The sequence below is a fragment of the Microcaecilia unicolor genome, chromosome 1 (genome assembly GCF_901765095.1).
Source record: "Microcaecilia unicolor chromosome 1, aMicUni1.1, whole genome shotgun sequence".
Taxonomy (NCBI): domain Eukaryota; kingdom Metazoa; phylum Chordata; class Amphibia; order Gymnophiona; family Siphonopidae; genus Microcaecilia; species Microcaecilia unicolor.
In genome coordinates this window covers 548,135,724-548,160,869 of record NC_044031.1, presented here as the reverse complement: position 1 = coordinate 548,160,869, position 25,146 = coordinate 548,135,724, and positions in this window count along the sequence as shown.

Genomic DNA, 25,146 nt, shown 5'->3' with positions numbered 1-25,146 from the left:
TGTATGTATTCATTTATTTGAAACATTTCTAAACTGTCCTGTCCATTAGTCCTAGGCAGTGTACATCAGTAACATACACAATAAAAGACACAAAAAGCATAGCAGAATACACAAAAACTACAACAAAGAATCACCAGATGAACTCTCCTTATTGTGACTATAAATTTGTGGCTGCAAGCCTAATACTCAAGCTAAACTCAAATAGCCTGTGGAAAAAGAAATGATTTTAACTGTTTCCTAAACTGAAGGATCAAAGTTATAATACATATGTTCACTAATGTGCCTTCAATCTGAAGCACTGCTGAACAGCTTAGCTTCAAGTCTAACACACTTAAGTGAAGGAATATCCAATAAAAGTTTATCCACAGAACATAAACTACGAGACAGCTGATATATTCTTAAAGATGAAGCTAATGCTAGGGTTGCATCATTGCTCAGAGCCTTAAAAATCAAAGTCAACACCTTAAACCTAATCTGCCAAAGCACAGGAACCAATGCAAATCTTTCAAAGCTGACGTAATGTGATCAGACTTTGTGTCAGAAGCCTAGCAGCAGAATTTTGCACAATTTGAAGAGAATTAATTATTGATTTAGAGAGGCCCAAGTACAGTGAGTTACATTAATCCAGGACAGATATCAAAGCTTACAAAACTGTCCAGAAATTTACCTCAAATAACAAATTCTTCAAACATCTTAATAATATTAACCTGAAAAAGGCTTTCTGAATAACATTCCTTATTTGAAATTTGCAAGTTAGCTTAGAACCTAATAGAACTCCAAGATACTTACATTCAGTGGCAAAAACAATCTCAGTATCTGCAAAGCTGAATGCACCAGGCTGACACTCAGGATGTGAATGATTCGACGATAACAATAACTACGTTTTCCCTACATTTAGCTTCAACCTATTGGTGCTAAACCAGGATCATAACTTCTGCAAGCACGTGTTCAAAAAAGACAGTGTAAAAGGCAGAACATTTTACTGGAGAAAAATAACCTGAATATCATCAGCATAAAGTCGGTATTGCACACCCATACCAGAGAGAACATGACAATTGGAATCAGGTATATATTTTAAAAAACAGGCGAAAAAGTGGACCCTTGCGGTACACCCATAGTAATCGGTATCTAAGATGAGTTCTCCTCACCCAAACAAACGAGAATAACGTTCAAATGGAAAAGAATGGAACCATTCTAAGACCATTCCCTGAATCTCTAAAGAACATAACCAACTTAGTAAAATTTCATGGTGAATTGTGTCAAAAGCGGCGGAAATATCCAGGAAAACCATTAGATACTCTTCACCCCGATCAAATACAGTGCATCAGTCAGTATCTTGCAGCCTTTCTCACCCACTCTAACCATTACATAGCATTCCCTAGCACTGTGCCACTGGTGCAGCAAACCATGACCCAATTTTATGATCTGGACCACTTCCCCTCAGTCCTGGGCCTCACTAACTGCACTCTTGTGGTTCTCAGGCCACCATGAGGAAGGGAGCCTACCAACTGAAACAGGAAAGCGTTTCAATCAATAAACATGCAAGTTGTGTGCAATGCAATGGGGGAGATAACAGATGTTTGTGTCCAATTCCCTGGATCATGTCACAATGCCTATATTCTATAGCAGTCTGGCATTTATGAGCAGTTTGAAAAGTGGACAGCGGGTAAGTTTACACCCCAGTCACAAGCACCTCACACCATAAAGCTAGTCTGACAAACAGGGCTGCCGAGACTGAAAGCACAGCATCGGCAGATCAGATTCGCCTCCCTTCGGGCCTTCCCTCTGTGTCCCGCCCTCGTGGAAGTTACATCAGATGAGGGCGGGACACAGGGAGGGAAGGCCCGAAGGGAGGTGAATCTGATCTGCCGCTGCTGAGCTTTCAGTCATGGAGGTGACAGGTGAGGCGCTGTGATGATTTCAATGCAGGGGGCCTGGCCCGGTGGCGGACGGAGGGGGGGCGAGATCGGGGACTGCAGCGCCAGGCCCCCTTGGAGTGTTTTGCACATCCTTTTAAATCATGGATGTTTTGACTGGCTCTCTTGAGCATATTCAGTTCAGCGATTGAACTGAGCATGTGCAGGAGTGCCAACATCGGCAGCTGAAGTGTGCTGCTGACTTCAGCGCTGCTCTGTCAGCACTGGCAGGACTTACAAGGAGCCCTCTTTGGCTGGCAAGGCTTGGCATCCCTGTCAACCATTAAAGCAGAGGGAGCTGGAGCTGGAGCTGAAGGTGAGGGAGCCCAGACCCCGGGGCCCTACGCCACTGGCTTAGATCAGGAGTGTTCAAGTTGGGGGCCTTTTTTCCCTAAAATTTCCTTTTGTGATAACGTGAGCGAGGGCAAGCCTGGAGCCACACATCGGGTGCAGGTAAAAGAGGCTCCCCCTCTCCCCTTGGCTACTCTCCCATCTTATTGTTAAGCTTGTAGCATTTGTATACAGGCATTTCAAAGTGTACTTTTTTATTTATCCCTTTCCAAACAGAGCAGCAGTATTAAACTAAAAGGTGTTTATTAGGCATGTTACATTAAACCTGTATTATTATTTTAACTTTTAGACAATATGCTGCTATTGCATGTAAGTGTCTTCTACCAAAAAGCACAACTATGTTTTCCCATTCCATCCTGCCAATTCTAGTAGATAAATGCATCCATGCTTACTGACTTCACTTTACATTATTTAATTGCAAATTGTAAAAGTTACTAAGCATAGGAATGAAACATTCATATGCACATCAATGGCCAGACTGTTCTTATGGCTCACACAGCTGTAATATAATATATAGATATGATTTACTTAACATCTGGGAGCAGACTGAAAGGTCTGTGGCAGACATGTTATACAGTGAAGTTTAAAAGACCCCCTAAAGTTTAAAAACCTTCAAAAAATGATTAACAATGTGCTTTACAATCTGAAGGGGTGAGAGTGAGACATTAAATATGCTTGTTTTATCTTCGCATGTGTGTGAGCTGACAGGTATGCAAACACTTAGAAAATGAAACATGATTATTTTAGGCAGATGTTACAGATGAAATCTGACATGTTTTAAAATCTATTATCTGCTACAAAAGGTTCACAGAACAAAAGGACATTACTTCAGTCTGACACAAAACTGATTTAGTAGGATACAGCTGCCATTATAATCCTGCTGGGTGAAAGAGAAGGGGACAGTATGGCCAAGTGTGCAAAACGTCCCATATTTAATAATGAGAAAAGTCAAGTTCATCACTGGGAATTTTACATAAAAGAAATAATATCAAATTGCCTAAAGCTGTTCACATTGAATTTTTACTAACATTCCCCCTTGTTTACTAAGCCGCGCTAGCGGCTGCCATGTGCTAATGCCGAGGGTGTTGGCATTGCCACAAGGCTTAGTAAATAGGAGGGATTGTTCAGAAGAGAAATAAACTTCAATATGGTAGAAAAATGATATAAGTTCAGCCTGAGGACAGCAAATTATTAAGAGTAAAGATTAATGAGATATCCACAAAAATATATGCCAGAGAAGGGGATTTGTTTTTATATCCTTTTGATATGTAAATAGGGCCTAGGTTAGCTGTTAGGACAGTTGTTACATGACAGGTCATGCGGTAAATCATAGGCTATCATCTGAACAAGATATCTAAAAACATAAGTGTTGCCATGCTGGGACATACTGAAGGTCCATCAAGCCCAGTATCCTATTTCCAACAGTAGCCAATCCAGGCTACATGTACCTGGCAAAATGCCAAAATAGTAAAATAGATTTTATGCTGCTTATCCTAGGAATTAGCAATGGATTTTCCCCAAGTCCATCTTAATAATGGGTTGTGGACTTTTCTTTTAGGAAGCTATTCAAATCTTTTTTAAACCCTGCTAAGCTAACTGCTTTTACCACATTCTCTGGAACGAATTCCAGAGTTTAATTACACATTGAGTGAATAAATATTTTCTCTGAATTGTTTTAAATTTACTACTTAATACAGTGGTGGAAATAAGTATTTGATCCCTTGCTGATTTTGTAAGTTTGCCCACTGACAAAGACATGAGCAGCCCATAATTGAAGGGTAGGTTGTTGGTAACAGTGAGAGATAGCACATCACAAATTAAATCCGGAAAATCACATTGTGGAAAGTATATGAATTTATTTGCATTCTGCAGAGGGAAATAAGTATTTAATCCCTCTGGCAAACAAGACCTAATACTTGGTGGCAAAACCCTTGTTGGCAAGCACAGCGGTCAGACGTCTTCTGTAGTTGATGATGAGGTTTGCACACATGTCAGGAGGAATTTTGGTGCACTCCTCTTTGCAGATCATCTCTAAATCATTAAGAGTTCTGGGCTGTCGCTTGGCAACTCGCAGCTTCAGCTCCCTCCATAAGTTTTCAATGGGATTAAGGTCTGGTGACTGGCTAGGCCACTCCATGACCCTAATGTGCTTCTTCCTGAGCCACTCCTTTGTTGCCTTGGCTGTATGTTTTGGGTCATTGTCGTGCTGGAAGACCCAGCCACGACCCATTTTTAAGGCCCTGGCGGAGGGAAGGAGGTTGTCACTCAGAATTGTACGGTACATGGCCCCATCCATTCTCCCATTGATGCGGTGAAGTAGTCCTGTGCCCTTAGCAGAGAAACACCCCCAAAACATAACATTTCCACCTCCATGCTTGACAGTGGGGACAGTGTTCTTTGGGTCATAGGCAGCATTTCTCTTCCTCCAAACACGGCGAGTTGAGTTCATGCCAAAGAGCTCAATTTTTGTCTCATCTGACCACAGCACCTTCTCCCAATCACTCTCGGCATCATCCAGGTGTTCACTGGAAAACTTCAGACGGGCCGTCACATGTGCCTTCCGGAGCAGGGGGACCTTGCGGGCACTGCAGGATTGCAATCCGTTATGTCGTAATGTGTTACCAATGGTTTTCGTGGTGACAGTGGTCCCAGCTGCCTTGAGATCATTGACAAGTTCCCCCCTTGTAGTTGTAGGCTGATTTCTAACCTTCCTCATGATCAAGGATACCCCACGAGGTGAGATTTTGCGTGGAGCCCCAGATCTTTGTCGATTGACAGTCATTTTGTACTTCTTCCATTTTCTTACTATGGCACCAACAGTTGTCTCCTTCTCGCCCAGCGTCTTACTGATGGTTTTGTAGCCCATTCCAGCCTTGTGCAGGTGTATGATCTTGTCCCTGACATCCTTAGACAGCTCCTTGCTCTTGGCCATTTTGTAGAGGTTAGAGTCTGACTGATTCACTGAGTCTGTGGACAGGTGTCTTTCATACAGGTGACCATTGCCGACAGCTGTCTGTCATGCAGGTAACGAGTTGATTTGGAGCATCTACCTGGTCTGTAGGGGCCAGATCTCTTACTGGTTGGTGGGGGATCAAATACTTATTTCCCTCTGCAGAATGCAAATAAATTCATATACTTTCCACAATGTGATTTTCCGGATTTAATTTGTGATGTGCTATCTCTCACTGTTACCAATAACCTACCCTTCAATTATGGGCTGCTCATGTCTTTGTCAGTGGGCAAACTTACAAAATCAGCAAGGGATCAAATACTTATTTCCACCACTGTAGCTTCATAGTGTGCCCCCTAATCCCAGTATTTTTGGAAAGAGTAAACAAACAATTCACGACCACCCATTCCGTTCCTCTCCATTATTTTATAGATCTCTATCATATCTTCCCTCAGCCATCTCTTCTTCAAGCTGAAGAGCCCTAGCCGCTTTAGCCTTTCCTTATAGATAAGTCATCCCATCCTCTTTATCATTTTCGTCGCCCTTCTCTGTACCTTTTCTAATTCCACTACGTTTTCTGAGATGCAATGACCAGAATTGCATACAGTATTCGAAGTGCGGTCGCACAATGGAGTAATACAAAAGGCATTATAACATTCTCATGTTTCCTTTCCTTTCCTAATAATGCCTGACATTCTATTTGCTTTCTTAGCCACCGCTTCACACTTTTCCTGGTTGGTGACTCCTAATGTAGAATCTTGCATCATGTAACTATAGTTTGGGTTTCTCTTTCCCACATGCATCACTTTGCACTTGCTCACATTAAATGTCATCTGCTATTTGAATGCCCAGTCTCCCAGTCTCGAAAGGGGTCCTCTTACAATTTTTCACAATGCTCTTGCAATTTAACCACTTTTAATAACTTTGTGTCATCAGCAAATTTAACTACCTCACTAGTTATTCTCATCTCAGATCATCTATATATATATATATATATATATATATATATATATATATATATATATAAAAGGCACCTCCAACGTTCCAATGAAGCCTCAAGCCAGATGAGGCGCCCGAGAGATCCGGTTTGGCTTGGAGTCACTGAAGCTCTGCCCTCACGTCAAAACACGACGTCGAGGGCAGGGCGGTGAAGGCACAACGCACGAGTTCCAGAGATTCAGTGACAGCAGCGGGGAGAGCGCTGTGAACTTTCATCACAAACTCGCAACCAAGTGAGTGAGGGATGGAGGGAGGGAGAGGGGGGGTGTGGAACTCGGAAGGGAGGGACGGAGGGGGGTCTGGAACTCGGGAGGGAGGGAGGATGGATGGTGGGGGGATTACCATGCTAGCACCCATTTCATTTTTTTCCGAAACGGGCATTTCTTACTAGTTTATAAATATGTTAAAAAGTAGCGGAACCCCACTATCTACGGCTTCTCCATTGGGAACACTGACCATTTAGCCCTACTCTCTGTTTTCTATCTTTTAACCAGTTTTGTAATCCACAATAAGACATTACCTCCTATTCCATGACTCTCTAATTTCCTCAGGAGCCTTTCATGAGGTACTTTGTCAAATGCCTTTTGAAAATCCAGATACACAATATCGACTGGCTCACCTTTATCCACATGTTTGTTCACCCCTTCCAAAAAATATAGTAGATTGGTGAGGCAACATTTCAGCTTTGTCTCATTAATCCATGCTTATGTATATGCTTTGTAATTATTTATTTTTTATTTTATTTTTATTACATTTGTACCCCGCGCTTTCCCACTCACGCAGGCTCAATGCGGCTTACATATTATATACAGGTACTTATTTGTACCTGGGGCAATGGAGGGTTAAGTGACTTGCCCAGAGTTCTTTATAATAGTCTCTACCATTTTGCCTTGCACTGACGTCAGACTCACTGGTCTATAATTTCCTGGATCACCTCTGAAACCCTTTTTAAAAATTGGTGTTACATGGGCCACCCTCCAGTGATACTGTGCTTGATTTTAAAGATAAATTACATATTGCTAACAATAGTTCCTGGAGGTAAGAATGCTGGAACAGAGAGAAGAAAGTGATGGCTGACGCGTGCTGGGAAGTAAAGTGATAGCTATGGGAGGGAAAGAAAAAAAAAGTGTTAGCTTGGGGAAGGGAAGGGAAGAGAATGTACTTATAAATAGTAAGTTGGATTGTTAAGTACCTGATTCTCATAACGTTATGTGTATTAACATCTCTGCACAAATACAGGGAGTTCCTATAACCAGCTTCTCCCAATAACACACTGATTTAACAATTTAGGACAAATTAGTACTCTAACTGATAAAACCAATACTTTCTTTGTGTACATCCCTATGCTGCACAAGCCCAAGCAGGCATGTTTAATGTGTGAGATCAAATAAATATGCTACCAACAATAAAGAATGACAACATGGATAGAGCAACTCACTTACATCTCCGCTCCTTGCCTCTTCTTGTTCTGCCAAGTTTAAAATTTTTAAAGCAGTGCTAGTGGCACACTTCGGCAAGAGCAAGCTACTTCAGCCAATCTCAGGGGCCTTCCTTCAGCCTGTCCCACCCCGGGATTGGCTGAAGCAGCCTGTTCCTGTTGACGTGTGCCAGTACTGCTTAAAAAAAATTAATCACGGCAAAAAGAAGGGGCAAGTATTGGTGCAGAGGGAGGAAAAAGACCAAGCACAGAGGTAAGCCAGAGAGGTGCTGTATGGGAAGGGGAAGGCAGTGGGGAGAGAAGATGCACAAACAACCACAGGGGGAGGAGGAGGAGGACAATGATGCTGAGAGGGGACCCGAGCCCAAATTTTGGGAGCCAGTTGTTAAAGCAGCTACTTTAACAACCAGCTCCCAAAATTCTTAAAAAATGAACAAATGTCTCGCATGAGCTGGTGTGAGCCAGCTCCTGCACACTTCTGCTTGGATCCCAAAATATTGGGGATGCTTGAGCACCCACGGAATTGGCACCTATGATTTTAGATCTAGACAAGGACATCAAACAATTAGTAATACAATATTCACTCTCATCAGATTCCAACCTTCTTAATTGATTATGTCAACTCAAATATCAGTATATCAAACTCTACAGTGAGAGGGCTGGTCTTGAGATTTATTTACATCAACTCAATCATTATGCAGAACACAATAAATGCAGAAAATCTCTTGCTAATTACCTGAAAAGGAAAAAAAATGCAAATCTCAAATCCCTACTATTTTGACTTCTACCAGAAATCCCACCTCCTGCCCAAAGGAAATACTTAAAGTATTTCACAGTTTTTATTCACACTTATCTGAAAGTTTGGGAGACACTTCTCTATTCCAAACCTTCCTAAATAAACTTTCTAAACCAATTTGGTCAGACACAGATGCTCATCTCTTACAGGACTCTATTACATTAAAGGAGATTTAGGAGACCATTTCTCAATTAAAGTTACGAAAAGCACTTGGCCTTGATGGATTATCATCTGATTTTTTTTAGAATGTTCAAGTCAGATCTTTCCCCTCACCTTCCTTTTTTTGAGAATTTGGAACACGACTTCCCTGTTCACTCTAATTTTGCTGAGGCCATATAACAGTAATACCTAAGCCAAACAAAGATCCATTAGTCCAAAACTTCAGACCAAATTTTCTTTTGAATGTAAACTATAAGATATATGTCAAACTTCTCTCTAATAGCCTTTTGAAAATAATTGGGAAAATCATACACCCCAATCAAGTTGGTTTTATGCCTCATAGATTAATTACAGACACCACCAGATTATTTCATCACATTTCACATTTGGCTAAATCCCATCCAGACCCTGTTATTGCAATGGTGTTTGATGCAGAAAAAGCCATTGACAGGGTGGAATAGGATTACCTTTTTTAATATTCTCGAATGGTTTGGTGCTCCCAATAGTTTTGTACAAAAAATTAAAATTCTTTATACAAATCCTACAGCTAAAATGATAGCTAATAATTTACTGTCTGATACAATTTTTCTGAAAAGAGGCACACGGCAAGGATGTCCTCTCTCGCCCTTCCTATTTAACATAGCTCTAGAGCCCTTATTGCTTGTTGTGAGACAAGCTGCTTGGATAACAGGTTTTCTGTTCAATCAACTTGAAATTAAATTGTCAGCATATGCAGATGATGTACTATTGTTCATAACTAATCCAGATTTATCGCTTTCCTCCTTTTTTGACCTGGTCAATCATTTTTCTGTTATCTTTGGGTATAGAAAACAGAAGTGCTATCTTTGAATGTCCATGCTACCCCTGAGTCAATATCTCGTTTTGAACTATTATGGTCCTCTAGCCATCTAAAATACTTGGGTATCCATTTATACAGGATGTTGGAATTGATCATAGAAGGTAATTGTCAGATGATAATACAGAAAATTAAAGATTTGCTACATTCTTGGAACCCACTATATTTATCATGGTGGGGAAGACTGGATACCAAAAAGATGATGGTTATGCCAAAGATGAATTTTACCTTGAGTATGATTCCAAATTTATTCCTTAAATGTTTCTACACTCAACTAGATAAACATTTGTCCCAATTTTTATGGCCATCCAAATGCCCAAAGATACCACTATCCACTCTTAAAAAGCTGAAAGAGCATTCAGGGTTTGCGTTTCCTAATTTCCTCACATATCATAAAGCATTTATTTTTCAACAATCTACAAAAGCTCCGACTACATACTAGTCTGGCTCCAACTGCAACAAGAATTTCTACAACCTATTCCGCTATCACTTTTGATTACTACACAATTATATAAATCTGTTCTCCAAACAAGATCATTCTTTCATCACAGGAATGTCTATGTACTTGGATAACTATATGGAAATTCCATTCCACAAGTCTCTCTATATCTCCTTATAGAACAATCCTTTAATATGTATTAAGAATGACATAATTCAGTGGGAAAAGTGGATAAACAAACAGAGTTGGATATTGTTCAGGCTTATCATGTTAAATCTTATTTTAGATCTCCAAACAGAATATTCCTTACCTCCAGATCAATATTTTCACTGGCTACAATTGAAACACTGTGTTGAGAAGAATCATCTCTTACATAACAGAGTTAATCAAGAGCCAACTCTTAATGCTCTATTACTTCAGGTCACATTGCATCAAGACTTTATAAAATACTTCTACAGAAGCAATACACCTCTTCCTCAGTATTGCAATCTGCCTGGGAATCAGACTTGCATATGTCCCTTTCCACACAGCAATGGATTGACTTTTGGACGAAAGTTGGTAGACCCCTGTCTTCAGCTACATATGTACAATCTTTTTACTTCTTACACCATAGAGCTATTTGGATGCCTCAAAAAATGAATGCATTACCCGCAGACTTGAAAGCAATCAACGAAACAACTATCTTTCGAAAATCTCTGAAAACATTCTTCTTCAACAAGGCCTACAATGAACACCTATAATCTCACTAAGTCACCTCACCAACCCACTCAATTATGAAAGCTCACCTTATACAACTATCCTAATCATTCCCTTCCTTCTTCCCTCCTCCCTACCTGATCGCTACACATTACTAATTGTATCTGATATCTTGTTATGATAATGTCAACAAATCTATGTAACCCACATTGAGCCTGCAAATAGGTGGGGGAATGTGGGATACAAATGCAATAAATAATAAATAAGTTGGCAGAACTACTTCCCTCCAATAAATGTTAGTCTTGTGCCACAGAGCATGGTCCACTTTTCCACCTTTTATTTGAATGTACTAAAACTCACGATTTCTGGATAGATGTATGGAAGACCATTATAGATATTGTCCAGATCAATGAAGACTTGAAACCAGCACTAATTATCTTCGGATCTATTGCACGTCAAACCAACCTACCAATGCAACAACTACGACTGTTTGATATTCTCATGTCTGTTGCTGTCAAGTTGGTATTGGCTAATTAGAAAAATAATAAACTACTTAATTGACACTTCTGGTGGCACTTGGTTCTTCAAATCTACAAGTTTGAAATGTCATTAGCTGAGAAAATGGGGACATTACTATATAAACGTAAAGTTTGGACTTTGTTGGATACCTATTTACTTCAGGTTACCAATTGAATTTATAATATTCTCTACTATCTCCTTTAAATATCTTAAGTACTTATTCAAGACATCTATTATCTCCTTAGCTATGTTTACCATGGATATTGTTTAATTGTTGCTGAACACATGTCTTTTTCTGTGGTTTTTTATACTTTTTATTGTGTAAAAGTTTTTGACATTTTATTATCATCTATTTTTATGTGTATGCTTATTACGTTTTGTACTTTTGTACTTTGCATTTAAAATTAATAAAATTTCTTGGACCAACCACTCCCCCCCCCCCAAAAAAAAAACCCTGTTCCTTAGCTGGACCCTAGTATTACCATATTAGAAATGTGACCATACCATGCCTCTGTGGTTATGTTCAACTAATAAGTTAAATGATTAACTGGCATTCTTGAAAGGATTGTATAACCTTTGGATGCATAGCTAGGAACAAAAACACACACATATATACAATATCACAATTCCTCATGTACAGCCACAAAACAACCTTTTAGGGTGGATAGTGTTCACAATGAGCTCCTTTTATTATCAACCAGATAAGAGATAAGAGTTTTCAATTTTGGCACAGTAAAAGTCATCACAAGAACAACATATAAGAAAATCAATGGACTGCATTAGGGGTGTATAGCCCATTTAATTATGTTTAAACAACAAAATATTTATTTTTATTTTGACTTATATAAAACACTCGTCCCTGACACATGCTCCAAGCAGAATAATCCATTTGCATATCTAAAATGTAAACTTCTACAAAACAGGTGAAGTGCAGACATGATTCCATGTACCCCAATGAAAAGAGTTTTTTTTGTTACATTTGTACCCTGCGCATTCTCACTCATGGCAGGCTCAATGCGGCTTACATGGGGCAATGGAGGGTTAAGTGACTTGCCCAGAGTCACAAGGAGCTGCCTGTGCTTGAAGTGGGAATTGAACTCAGTTCCTCAGGACCAAAGTCCACCACCCTAACCACTAGGCCACTCCTCCACTTTTACTGCCATTTAATTTCAATATATTCCATCTTTATAGCACCAGGCTCCCCAAAGCAGATTACAACAATAGTTAAGATTAACCCATCAGGAAACAGGATATCTTCACCAACATTTGGCCATCTGTATTGTATAGAACAGTGTAGAAAAATGAGCACAAAATAGAGAGTTTATAACTGCTGTTTCTACCAACTACATTAATTTTTAATGCTGTTTTAGTGATATTCAATTTTTAATTAATGATATTTATATCTAGATATGGGGAACTTTCAAATAAATTAAAAAGCTGTCAAATAAGTAAAAACAAGCATTCTTTTGTCCTCCACCTTTTAAGGCACCGCCTATCCAACTGGAACAGCTTTTGACTTTTTATAGATGGACCAAACATAGGCAGTCCCTTATTTCTAATAATCATTTGCTATTGTTTTGGGTGTACTAAAATCATAGCAAGCTCCACCTGCTGCCGGCAAGCTCTGCCTACTGCCTTCAGCTCATATAATGGAGTAGATAGGTTCACTTCAACTCCTGTTTTCTTCAACCTCCTTGAGATAGTGCCCTGTTCTGTTGAGTGACAGATGGGGAGGAGTTGAGAGAGTATAAAAGAGCAGATTTTGAATGGCAAGATGTCCTTGGCTTTGCCTCTGACTAAGGGTACCTAGTGATCTCTGGTTGCTTGCAAGCCCCTGCCAAGTGACCAGGAAGGAGAAGGGGGATCCTGGAACGCCATTTACAATTGGGCAGAAATTAAGCAGCCGTTATTGCTGTTCTCACAATAACTGGAGAAGGAGTAAGAGCTCTGGTAGGATTGGTGAGTCCTATCCAGGTGTGAGACAGAGCAGAAAAGCGTCTGCTAAAGGCTGGGGTGCGACCCAGCAAGGTGCACTGTGCCCGATGGAAGAGGATAGATTGGGAGTAGGAGAAATATAGCCCTGAAAACCAACACCTGGCTACCAGGATAGGCATGGATATGAATATTTGTCTATATGTAAATAGCCCCAATTTAAGAATTCCTTGTGCATATACCTGTGAGAAAGAGCCGGGGTCCATGGAGTACCCCCAGACATCAATAGTCTTGGCACTAAAACTGTTTAGGAGTTGAAATATTTGGATTGTATTGAAGGAAAGTTCAATTTGCTAACTGTTAAGTTTGCTATAAAACCTCCTGAAGTGCAGTGTGATTCCTGGACTGAACAGGAGAATGGAACCCTGCCTGGTAAACATAGGCGTAGACTGGGGGGGCGAGGGGGGGCAATGCCCCCCCAAACGACGACGAGGCGCCGCCGCGCCATTAGTTTAAAAAAAACACATGCAGGCACGCGCTCCTCTCCATCCGCTTGGCTTCCCTGCCCTCTCTGTCTGCGTCCCGCCTTCCTCAGAGGAAGGCGGGACGCAGACAGAGAGGGCAGGGAAGCCAAGCGGACGGAGAGGAGCGTGTCCGTCTACCAACCCCTCTCTCTTCCTTCCTCCCTCCCTCCAGCACAGGCAGCAGTCTTTTTCAGCGTTCCTGGCAGCGGTAGCGATGTACACGCTGCCTTCGGCTCTGCCCCAAAGCCTTCTCTTCAAGTTCCTGTTCCCGCATAGGTGGGAACAGGAACTTGAAGAGAAGGCTTCCGGGGCAGACCGAAGGCAGCGTGTACATCGCTACCGCTGCCAGGAATGCTGAAAAAGCTGAAGACTGTTGCCTGCGCCGGAGGGAGGGAGGAAGAGAGGGGGTAAACAGAGTCACCATCTTGGACCTCGCGGGGGGGGGGGGCAGTAGAAGGAAGATGGATGGAACTGGGAGGGGTGGGGAGCAGAGGGATGGACCAGGAGATGGATGGGATTGGGAGAGGTCAGGCACAGCAGAGGGAAGGAGCAGAAGATGGATGGGACGGAGGGATGGTGAGCAGAGGGAAGGAGCAAGAGATGGATGGGACTGGGAGGGTGGGGAGCAGAGGGAAGCCTACTGGAAAGAAGACACTGCATAAAACAGAAGACACTGGGACCAAAGCAAATAGAAAAACTAAATGATCAGACAACAAAGGTAGATAAAAGTATTTTATTCATAATTTATTAATTGAAATGTGTCAGCTTTTTGAAATGTGCATCTGTGATATTTTGCCTGTAAATTTCAATTCCTTCCTCCATATTAGCATATTCATTTGCTTATGTATATATGCAAATGATATGCTAATATGCTCCGCCCATTCTTTGCCCCCCCCCCAAATGAAACAGTCAAACTATGCCTATGCTGGTAAAGCATCTCCCAAACCACCGGATCACTATTCCAGACTACTGATCCACTCCCAGCTCGACTGGAGTTTGACTGAAGACTCGAATGTGGTAAGCGTGGCCTGAATGAGCAGTGATTGTTTTATGTACCTGGGACTAGAGCTACAACTGTGTGAGACTCGGGCTACGTATGGTTGTGTTTTGATTTTATGTATGTTTTACTGTGATCTGCTTAGTTTTTAGGTGGAATAGAAACATAGAAAAATGTAGGCAGATAAAGACCAAATATGGCCTATCCAGTCTGCCTATCCATGCCATCTATTCATTCAGTGAGCAGCAGTCAGAGGTTTTGAAGCCACTGACAGCCACAGGCTGAACTAAGTCCAAATATTCAATGTGGGCCAGGTCCGTACATCAGCACTGAACATCTGGGCCACAGCAGCCACCCAGAAGCTAACTCCATACCAGTTGATATTCAGACTGGTGAGCAGTTAGCATGGTGGATAAAGTTAGGAAAGCCTTTTAGCTGGCCTAACTTTGTCTGCTGACAGTAGTACAGGGAGCTATTTCTCCAAGGGGTGGGGGGCAAAGTAATTTTTGTTGCATTACCCAACAGAACTTTCTATGGAGCAGGTAGTAATAGAAAGGGTGACGCAGAAGCAGGCAGTAGTGAGTGGCTAAGAAATCCATGGGAAGGGGGAATACTCTTTGCTCCCCTCCCTACACCCATCTTCTTAACTGGTTAGTGGATTGAACATCATCAGTTAAGGGACTGAACATCTCTGCTAAGTGGTTAAGTGCCAGTTCTGCCCAAGCTCTGCCCACGGACTGCTCTGGCACTAACCAGAGAGTGCCACAATGGTCAGAGCTGATAGTCAGAGGCACCACCTGATTAAGTACTGCTGTATATCAGTGGTCAAAGCACTGAGTGCCATTTAACCAGGCAGGAGCCGCTCCTGCCTGTTTAAATGGCTTTGAATATCAGGCCCTAAGAGAATAAACTCCTATGTAGCCTGAATAAGCTTACAGACCTGATAGAATAAAAACTTTCCCCATATTTCAGATGTACTGCTTGAACAAGTAGAGATTAGCCTTGTTTCTCCGTTATAAATTTTTCTAGATGAGCTGGATCTATAAAAAATATATTTAGCATCTTTATATGTTACTGAACACTTGCAGGGAAACCTAAGAAAGAAGGTTGCTCCCAAAGAGGGTTCCTTAGCCTTCAGCTGCAAAAATAACTTGGGACGTGCTTCAGTAACCTTAGCCATATCCAGAAAACTTTGAATACTTTGACCACAGAAAAGCAAAGTTTTCTTTTTAAAGTAAAGCCCTTAAGACCAAAGATTTCTAATCCTGGTCATTCAAAAAAAGAAACTAAGAGGGAAGATCTGATTGCTGTATTTGAAGAGTTAAGAAACCTAGGGATCCTTTTACTAAGCTATAGTAAGGACTAGTGCATACTTACCGCAGCTTAAAAGGGTTTATTGTGGGATGCAGTCAGGTGTCTTGTGTTAAATTCCCAATCAGCAAGAGCTACCTGCGTGCTAAAAAATAATTTGAATTTTTGCGCAGAGGGGGTGTGTCTGGGGTGGAGAGTGGGCGTTCCAGAACTAAGCAGGGCATCCACATTACTGCACACTAACTGATCAGTACAGGATAAAATGTGAGTTCTTAACCACTTACAAAATGTCAGTAAGTGCTCCCATGAAAATTTGTTTTAATAGCCGCACACTAATGGTGACATTAGCACATGGCCATTAATGCAAAAAAGGGGAAAATGACCATTTATCTGCTGTGGTAAAAATGGCCTTAGCACATGGGAAAAACTCATGTAAGGGCATGCTAAGACCACTTTCTACCGCAGCTTAGTAAAAGGACCCCTTAGTAAGACTGAATTAACCTTGCATTTTGATGGAATCCAGATCTCCCCCTTGTTCTTCCTGATGGACACAGAGGGAAGATAATAACAGAGAAGGAAATAGCATCTGCAATGCTCAACAACAACACCTCTTTATAATATTTTCAAAATAAAACCTTAGCAGACAAAAGATGAAAAATTGGAAAATATAAGAATCTTAGGGCCCAATATTCAAAACGATTTAAGCGGCCAGGAGAGGCTTTTGGACGTCTAAAATCGCTTGTTTGGGGCTAACCAAGCATTTTCAGTGGCACTGAAAATGCCCAATTAGTGCCCAAGTTTTGGAGGTGTTCCAGAGGAGGAGTCCGCACTTAGCCAGTTAAGTGTTGATTTTCAGCACTTAACCGGCTAAGATAACCACATAAATAGGACAGCATAAAATGCAGTCCTGTTTTTATGTGGTTTTTCATAGCTAGTTAAGTGCCAAATATCTCACTTATCCAGCTATGTTTTTACCAGCTCTATATACCTAGAAATTCAGTGCCGGAGCCTGGACATGGCCCAGCATTGAACTTCCGGGTATATTGCCAGCAGCAGTCAGTAAAACACTGATCACCACTGACTGAATATCGAGCTCTAACATTTTTTAATGTGATTGATTCTCCATCGCCTCTGTCTTACAATGCAAGACAAGACTCCAGTCAATATTTGGCCTGCAGTGGTCAGTGTTTTTTTAAAATGCTGACCACTGTGGGCAGAATTAGCCCTAGCTATTCAATGCTGGGCTACGTTTGGGCACCAGCATTGAATATCTGGGGTTAACCCATGATATGGAAGCCACTGGGGATTATGCGGGTCCTGGCCAATATTCAGCAACATTAATTGTGCATTATGATTAGTGTGTGCTAACTGGATAACAAGCTAGCAGGATAATACAGGAATGCTCACTCCCCGCTTATGTCATACCCTTCCCAAAAATATTTGTAAAAAATCAGAATTTTAAAAAGCAACATGGGATCCCTTAAGAAAAGGAGGAGTTAGTGGCTACTGAGGATAGGTAGACTGGATGGACCATTTGGCCTTTATCTGCCATCATGTTTCTATGTGCTGTGCTTTTATGTAATGCGCAAGTTACCATGTGCTAATGGGTAAAATAATGCAAAACTCCTTAACGCAAGCCTAATACAAAATATTTAGCTCCCCAATGCAATATACAATATACTGTACAACGAATGTACCTTGAGTTTAGCTAACCACCAAATTATCCCAACTGACTCTGTACCATGCATCTTGTTCCCATCATATATCTGCTCTTGGTCCCTGAGCTATATGGTAAAAGCCATATTGTAGAAAATCTCTAGCATCATATCTATGTTAGTTGAATGTTCTAATGCATGCTTATTAGGTGTATCATTAGTATTTTGCTAACATTGTATTATATCTCAAATTTGCAGATGATACAAAACTATTCAAGGTTATTAAAACATGTGCAGACTGTGAAATATTGCAGGAACATGTTAGGAAATTGGAAGATTGGGTGTCCAAATGGCAGATGAAATTTATTGTGGATAAATGCAAGGTGATGCACATTGGAAAGAATAATCTGAATGATAGTTACCTGATGCTAGGGTCCACCTTGGGGGTCAGCACTCAAAAAAAAGATCTGGGTGTTGGTGTAGATAATACGCTGAAATCTTCTGCTCAGTGTGTGGTGGCGGCCAAAAGAGCAAAAAATATGCTAGGAATTATTAGGAAAGGGATGGTGAATAAGACTGAAAATACTATAATGCCTTTACATCGCTCCATGGTGAATCTGCACCTTGAGTATTGCGTTCAGTTCTGGTCGCCGTATCTCAAAAACGATATAGCGGAATTAGAAAAGGTTCAAAGAAGAGCGACCAAAATGATAAAGGGGATGAAACTCCTCTCGTATGAGGAAAGGCTAAAGAGGCTAGGGCTCTTCAGCTTGGAAAAGATACGGATGAAGGGGGATATGATTGAGGTCTACAAAATCCTGAGTGGTGTAGAACAAATACAAGTAAATCGATTTTTTACTCATTCCAAAAGTAGAAAGACTAGGGGACACTCGAGGAACTTACATGGAAATATTTTTAAAACAAATAGGAGGAAATATTTTTTCACTCAATGAATAGTTAAGCTCTGGAACTCTTTGCCGGAGGATGTGGTAACAGCGGTTAGCGTAACTGGGTTTAAAAAAGGTTTGGACAAATTCCTGGAGGAAAAGTCCATAGTCTTCTATTGAGACAGACATGGGAAGCAATTGCTTGCCCTGGGGTTTGTAGTATGGAGTGTTGCCACGATTTGGGTTTCTGCCATGTACTTGTGACCTGGCTTGGCCACTGTTTGGAAAACAGGATACTGGGCTAGATGGACCATTGGTCTGACCCAGTATGACTACTCATGTTCTTATGTTCTTATCTCTGGTATTTCAACTCCAGTACTGTTAAATGTGTATATTTTGACACTGTTTCACTGTAGTTCTATCATTAGGTTTCAATTTACTTTTTCAAGTTTAGCTCTTTTATTGTATTCATGCTTATTCTTGGTTATTTTACTATTGTTATGCTGTTAAAAAAATTGTTTTATGTTAAACTGTACCTGCTGTACACCACCTTGGGAGAATCTCTTCATAAAGAAAGTTAATAAATCCCAATAAATAAATACACAACATTGTCACAAAAACCAGCCACATTTGCAGCCAATTGTTGACTATGCAGCCAAATAAAATGCCTCCCTTTCTGTTAGTGTGGAAGCAGTGGCGTACTAAGGGCGGGGCGGTCCACCCCGGGTGTCAGCATGAGGGGGTGCTCTGCTCCCGCTGCTCCCACCCAAAGGCTGCTGGTGCCACATTCCCCGCCTGCCTACCCTCCGCTCCGTTGACAGCCCTCTTCTCTCTGCCACCCGGCATCCTGCCTTTAAAAAAAAAAATCTCTGAATTGGTGATGCAGCACCTCGCGTCTGCATGTAAAAGAAGCGGATCGCCTCATCAGGCCTTCCCTCACTGTGTCCTGCCCTCGCGGAAATAGGAAGTTACATCAGAGGAGGGCGGGACACAATGAGGGAAGGCCTGATGAGGTGATCCACTTCTTTTACATGCAGATGCAAGACGCAGATGCAAGGCTCCGCTTCAGAGATTATTTTTTTTAAGGCAGGATGCTGTGTGCCAGAGAGAAGAGGGCTGTTGATGGAGCGGAGGGTAGGCAGGTGGGGACTGGGTCAGGGAGGGGGGGCTCAGATGAGTGAAGGGGCCTGGAGCTAGAACTGGGGTCTGAGTGGGGCCAGGAGGGAGAATGGGGCAGGGGCAGGTGGGAGAATGGGTCTGGGGCTGAAAAGGAGGGCCCTAATGCAAGGCATGTGGATGAAGGGGACTGGATCTGGGGGCTGAAAAGGAGGGTAGGTGGGATAAGGGAGCTAGTACTAGAACTGGGGACTGAAAAGGGGCAGAGGCTGAAAAGGGGACAGGGAGAAGTGGCTGGGGCTGAAGCTCGAGACTGGTGGGAGTAAACGGCTGGGGCTGAAACTGGGGACTGATGGGATAGTGGGGCTGGAACTGGGGGCCAAAAAGAGGGGGCAGAGAGAGAGCAGGGACAGATCCTGGATGGAAGGGGGAGTGAGAGGAAGGGCAGACCCTGGATGGATGGGAGAGGGAGGGCAAATGGTGGATCGAAGGGGCAGAGAGAAAGGGCAGACATTGGATGGAAGGGAAAGAAAGAGCAGACAGTGGATGGAAGGGGGAGAGAGAGAGGGCAGACTGGTGGATGGAAGGGGCAGAGATAGAGGGCAGACATTGGATGGCGGGGAGAGAGCGAAGACAGATGCTGGATGGAAGGAAGACAGTGAAAAGAAGATGAGGAAAGCAGAAACCAGAGACAACAACTGTAAATAAAATATATATATATATATATTTTTTTGCTTTAGGATAAAGTAGTATTGTAGCTGTGTTAATGTTTATAAATAGAACATGGAAATAAAAATCTTTTTATTGGACTAATTTAAATATATTTTGACTAACTTTTGGAGAACAAAACCTCCTTCCTCAGGTCAGGATAGGATACTGTAACAACACTATACTGAATTGACCTGAGGAAGGAGGTTTTGGCCTCTGAAGCTAAATGTATTAGTCCAATAAAATGGTATTATTTTATTTTCTATATTTGTTTTATTTTATTTTTTATTTTTATTACATTTGTACCCCGCACTTTCCCATTCATGGCAGGCTCAATGCGGCTTACATACAGGTACTTATTTGTACCTGGGGCAATGGAGGGTTAAGTGACTTGCCCAGAGTCACAAGGAGCTGCCTGTGCCTGCAATGGGAATCGAACCCAGTTCCCCAGGACCAAAGTCCACCACTCTAACCACTAGTGGTGATTGGTATTTGTTAGTTTTTTCAAATTTACATCTGCTGTCTTTATATTTTGCACAGTACTAGGGGACATTTTCTGTTTCTGTGGTGTTGCATTGCATGCAGAGTCTGGCATCTTGGGGGTTCAGTTTAATTTTTGTCTAAATAGAAAGTTTATGATTGACTGGGGACAAGATGGCGTCCAGAGAGGACGAAAGTTTGTGAGCTCCCAACTTTCACTCGAAACTATCGGCGAACTAATTTCCCAACCCGAGGAACAACATGGGGAAAAGGAAAGGGAAAACGGGGGTACTGACTTCCTCCACCCCCGTGGATTTCGTTCCCCAACAGCCGACATTGGAGCAGTTTGGAGTTCAAAGGCTGGAGTTGCAAACTCCTGCACAGGAAAGATCCAACGTTCCTTCATCAGACTGCAGCGTAGGAGCAGCTTCTCTAAGTCCGCCTACACTCACAGCACCCCCACGACCCGGAAGCAGTATACTGGCGGCAGGATTACAGCAGGAGTTGCTGACCGATGAGTCAAGCCTCCGAACAGTGGGAGAAGGACCTGCCGCTGTATCAACTCCAGTGATACCATCTATATGGAACGAGAGGATGGACAAACCTACTCCTTCCTGTAAACTGGGTTCTGCTTCTCTAGAAACTCGTGGAGCTACCAAACCAGCAGTGATGTCTTTGGAGAACTGGTGGGACGCTATTCAGGGACTGAATAATACCCTAATTCAGGTAACAGACACAATTAAAGAAGAAGTCTTACTTATAAAACAGTTTCAAGATCTTTTGGCTGGCAAAGTTCAAAAAAATGAAGAAAAAATTGGAGTGCTAGATGGAGAAGTTAAGACTTTGCAAAATTTAACTGGGACTGTGATTAAGGACAAGGATATTCTGGTGAAGAAAGTAGAATATCTTGATAATCAAGAGAGAAGGAACAATTTAAGGTTCCTTAATTTTCCAAAAGCACCCTTGGTTCCAGCAATTGATATGCTCAAAAGATATTTTGTGGAAGTATTATCTGTTCCAACGGAGGGTTTTCCACCCATCGTTAGAGCGCAATATATTCAAGGAATCAAGTCTCGTGCTTTAGAACCCCAACCTGAACTTAATATGACTGATTTCCTGGAAAGCTCACTGGAAGTGATAACTCAACGAACAACTCTTTTAGTTTCATTTGCATTTGAGTCAGATAGGAATAATATATTTCGATTATACTTTAGGCATATGAATGCAAAATTCTTTGGTGAAAAAGTTCAGATATTTCCTGATTTGAATAGAGATACACAAAATAGAAGGCGAGAGTTTATGGCTTTAAAACCTAAAATTCTAGCTTTAGGTGGTACTTATGTTTTAAAAATATCCATGTAGATGCTTGGTTTCTATAAGTAATGTAAATTACATATTCCTTGATCCCAAAAAAAATGCAAGAATATATAATTGCTAAAGAAAAAGGGAATGTTTCAGCCTGAATAGTCTCACAGGACAATACGCTGTTAAAACCTGCTAGCGGGTTTATTGTGCTCCTCCTCTACGATTTATATAAAATTTCTTATTTGTTTTGTTTAAATTCCTAATATCTTGTATCCCCCAATATTTGTGGTCAATATATATATATATATATATATATATATATATATATATATATATATATATATATATATATATATATATATATATATATATTTGCTTAGCACTCCTTACATGTATAAAATTTGGAAAGGAAGAGTTTTGTTTGATTACCTAAAAGGTATATCTAGATTCCAACATTTGTATAATATGAATGTAACATTTGAAAATGCATAAATAAAATAAAATAAAAGTTTATGATTACTTATTCTATAGTGGATTAGGGTGTATCTGTGTTTGTGAAAAAGACATGGCTTTCAGTTGGCATTGACTGTGCAGGATGGACGATCTGTACTATTCTGTCTGGTTTCGTTTTACAATAGGTGAATTGATGTTCTATTGCTCACTGTAGTGTTTAAGATGGTTTTCTTTTCTTTGTGTGACTCTTGGAAATTACTGCTTATGGCATGGTAGAATTGCTCTATAGGTCCTGAGTGTTTTGTATTCTTGGTATGCTTAATACTGGATTTTGGAGGGGGGTGTTAAAAAATGACCAGCCCCAGGTGTCAACTACCCTAGGTATGCCACTGTGTAGGAGCATGGATTGGCTCATGCACTGACAGGAAGGAAGACAGAAAGAAAACCATCCTGCTGGAATCCCTAGCCCCTCCCTCCCCAACACACTAAAATAATCCTTGGCAGTTTAATGTACCTCTTCTCCTCCCTTGGACCTCCTGCTCTACCATATAAGACACAATTCCCTTATTTGGCAGACTGACCCCACACATTGCATTCCTGAATGCACTCCTTGGGGTCAGGTGCTACCATTTTGCAAGAGCAAGTGGGCATCTCTTGCATCCCAACTTCAAAGTATGCAAGGGGACCTGGTGAGCCATGGGGGAGGATTTGGGATTCACTACTACCATGGATTTTTTCTTTTGGCTATTAGGGGAGGGGTATGAGGGGATCATTTGTGGGGTCAGTGGAGCTGAGGACTGGAGCACTGGACCTGGAACAACGGAGCTGAGGTCGGAAGCACTGCAACTGGAACATCGCAGGAGAGCACCACCCTGTGCTTCAGCTGCCTGCCCCTTTAAAAGGAGAGCTTCGGTGCACACGTGCGCCTAGGGATGCCAGTATCACAGCATAGAAAACAGAGGTTAGAGTGAGTCGGAGCTGCCACGGAGGGATACCTGAATGACTCATTGAGATGGGGTGGAGAAAGGAGCCCCAAAAAGCCCCGAGGTGAGTCAGGGCACCGGGGCACATCTTTGGCCATGACAGGATGTTTTGTAGGGTTGGAGGCTATGGGGGCCTTCATTGAGGATAGATGATCTGAGGTGAGGTGCAGTACTTCACCTCAGATCACCCTCTTCTCTGAAGCCAGAAAAAAGTTGTGGGTCAAAATTAAGGGTCTTTTATGCCCCTTCTGACTTGGCATTAAAATCCCATCATTACGCTCTGCCTTTCTGTGCACTTCTCTACATCTGCGCTGAATATTTATTTAGCTGAATTACCATTTTTGAAATATGCTGTGAACTGGTGTCCATCTGAAAGCTTTGCACAAAACCCCTTTCTGCATTTTGCCTTCATAAAACTGTGTGATAAAACCATGCAACCCCTGCACTTTAAATCGCTGAGATTTGGCTTTTTCCATGAATTGGCGATTAATCAAAAACTGAATAAACATAAGCATAAACACAGTGTGAGCACATTTTATTGCATTAGGTCTCTCAGTAGCTTATTGATCTAGCCACCACCCCCGAAACCCCCAGAAAGAATGATAGGAGCAGCACAAAGCAAAAAAGATATGTTTTTCCCTAATTCAGTCCCTTCCCTCCCATCCTACATGGGGAGAGGGTGAGGCCAGGGTCTGTGATGTGGGAAGGAGGGGGTGCAAACAGGCAGTGGTGGCCCTACCATTAGTTCAACTGAGGCGGTGCCTCAGGCAGCACTCTTCACTGAGTGGCATTTCGCTCCTTTTCACACACACACCCACACCGGCTGCGGTCTGGCTTCTCCCCCCTTCCTTTCTCAACTCCCTTCCCAGTATGTACCTTGTTGTTTGGTTTTCCAAAAGTCAATGTAGTCGGCAGGGTTCTCATATGCTGCCCTGCTGCCGGCACTGGCTTCTTCTCTGTACTGTGGCCCCACTTCTGAGGAAACAGGAAGTTACATCAGAGAGGTGGGCCACTGTAGAAAGAAGAAGCTGGTGCTGGTACAGGGCAATGTAAGAGAATTGCTGCTGCCTTTGCCGACTTTTGGAAAACCAAAAAAGAAGGTACACTCGGGGAAGGGGGTTGAGGAAGGAAGGGAGATGCCAGACCATGCCCTGGGCGGAGGGAGTTGGGGAGAGACAGAGTGTTGTGAAGGGAGAGAGGCTGGGCGGGGTGCAGGGGCCCAGGGATGCCATCTCATCCTTGCCTCAGAGAGCAAATTGCTTTGGCTGCCCCTGCATACAGGGTGATTGCCCGGCCTGAGCTCCTATGCTTCCGGTGGGCCCCAAGCTTGTCTAAAGCTGAAGGATATGTGGAGGGGCATAATCGAACGGAAACGCCTATCTCCATGGGCGTTTATCTCCGAGAACGGGTCCGTGAAGAGGTGGGCTGAACCGTATTTTCGAAAAAATGGACGTTTTTGAGCTGGGCGTTTGTTTGTTTTAGCGATAATGGAAACTAAAAATGCCCAGCTCAAAAACGTCCTAATCCGAGCCATTTGGTCATGGGAGAGGCCAGGATTCGTAGTACATTGGCCCCCCTGATATGTCAGGACACCAACTGGGCACCCTAGGTCAGTGCGGTGGACTTCAGAAAAAGCTCCCACATGCATAGCTCCCTTACCAAGGGTGCTGAACACC